Here is a 2,258-nt window from a genome sequence, read left to right as displayed (position 1 = left end):
GCTAATCAAGGGCTATCTGTGCTCTCGCCCACCACGGGTATCGAACCGGTTTCTAGCGTTGTAAGTCCGCAGACATACCGCTGTGCCACGTGGGGGCGATAGGGTTCTAGAACAATCGATAAGACCTAGCGATTAGTTTAGAGAAATCTATAGCCAGTGGTTGTCAGCATTTTAAGCATAACAAAATGCGACCCGATTTCAATGAAAATGATTCACTTATGTAAAAGTACATATGACGTTTTGTGAAAAATTTGTATGTGATCGAGAAAATTGATATTTTCGGATTCAGCGTACAAGAATTACTGTAGAACATGTAGAAATTTCAAGACAATAAAACCATCGCAGGCCTGTGTTATCTTTAAACTTTGTACGTTTTAAACTTGTAATTTAATTATAGGTAATTAAGAGGAAACAAAAAACACAAACTAATGTAATATCAAATTTTCTTGAAAGTAAAAAAAGCAAACAAAAAACTTTAAACCCAATTTGTACAAAACAAAATATTTCAATAAATAAATAAATTATTATTACAATTGAAACTTCAACGAGGATGATAAAAATAATAAAGGCTAAATTATATGTACATATTTGGAAAGATATTTCCCGTATCCGGCTATAAGTATGTGTGTGCCCCCAAGTAACACCGCAGTAAGTCTGCGGACTTACAACGCCAGACACCGGGTTTCGATACCCGTGGTGGTTAGAGCATAGTGTCGCTTTGTGCTTAAACTATTAACAAACAAACATGTCTGTCACACATCTAACTAATTATTTCAAAATTAAAAACTGTAATGTAAAAAAAGAGGATAAAAATAAAACAAAAAGAACAATATAGGCGACACCAAATGCTTAAACCCACTATTTATTTATTCCACAGTGCTGTGGGTTTTCAATATGTATACAAAATGTAACTTTTATTACATTTGTTATTCTGTATTAATGTATTTATTTCAGTTATGTTACTCCATAATTAACTGAGCATGTATCTGTGATCACACTGTATACAATATATTTGTTGGATTAATGAATGCATTTCGTATTAATTTATTTAGTACATGAATGCATATGTTGTATATAAAGTGTATATATTTTACTTTCACACAAAATTTGGTAATACTTTGGTTTAGTTTAATGTTTTAATTTTCGTACCTGGTATTGAAATATATATATACCAGTTTGCAATGTACAATATAGATATAACGTTGAAAAAAAAATATTACAGCTAGCTTTTAATAGGAATTAATGAATATAATGATTTCCAGGCTTATATTTTTAGATTCTGGTTTAACGCACTAATTTATTTCAACAGGTAATTAACACAATTCATATGAAAATTATCCGTTGTTATCTTGTTTGTGTATCCCTGTGGTGAGCCAGTGGTAAGTTTACGGACTTACAACGCTAAGATTTAAGGTATGATTCCTCGTGGTGCGCAGATTGTGTAGCTCTGCTATAAAAATCAACAACATCTTTTGTGTGTGTCTATATATAATTAGATGAGTTTACGAGATGTCGTTACGTATTTGAATTTATGTATGTTTTTCTTTTAATAATTTTGTAGTTTGTAAGATAAAAAAGGTTCTCCTGCAGAAACAAAGCTCTAGGTACTTTATATTACAACAACAAATAAAAAAAGAAGTTAATATTAACCCTGAAGGGTTTTTGTGGTGGTGATTTTTGTTGTTAGATGTTTATTATGTGCTGTTAAATTGTAGAAGTTCTCAGTACTGTGTATCTTCAAGAACATAAAATGTTTAATTGTTGTTTGTATAGGCTACAATTTAATTTGTTGATAACAATTTGGGGTAATATGATTTTGTATTTTATTTCTATGATGCACATGTGCTTGTAAAGTAGTTTTGTAATCGTTTTGTATACATGTAATAAAGTTCAGTGTAGTTTATTTCTATGATGCACATGTGCTTGTAAAGTAGTTTTGTAATCGTTTTGTATACATGTAATAAAGTTCAGTGTAGTTTATTTCTATGATGCACATGTGCTTGTAAAGTAGTTTTGTAATCGTTTTGTATACATGTAATAAAGTTCAGTGTATTTTAATCCAAAATAGTTTTTGATGTGAATAAAAACAAACAAATACTAGTATGGGCTTTATTGACCATTATTATTAAAAGTAAAAAATTATCTTATAGGAAAACTGTTATATAAAATGATAATGAAATTCCTGGGATTTATGTAACACCAACTGTCAGTTTTATTTCAAAATATTTCGTTATATTCAAATAAATTTAAAATATGTA

This window comes from Limulus polyphemus, unplaced genomic scaffold (assembly GCF_000517525.1).
Source record: "Limulus polyphemus unplaced genomic scaffold, Limulus_polyphemus-2.1.2 Scaffold6964, whole genome shotgun sequence".
Lineage (NCBI taxonomy): Eukaryota > Metazoa > Arthropoda > Merostomata > Xiphosura > Limulidae > Limulus > Limulus polyphemus.
The sequence above is the reverse complement of the archived record's forward strand: the minus strand, read 5'-3'. Positions refer to the sequence as shown.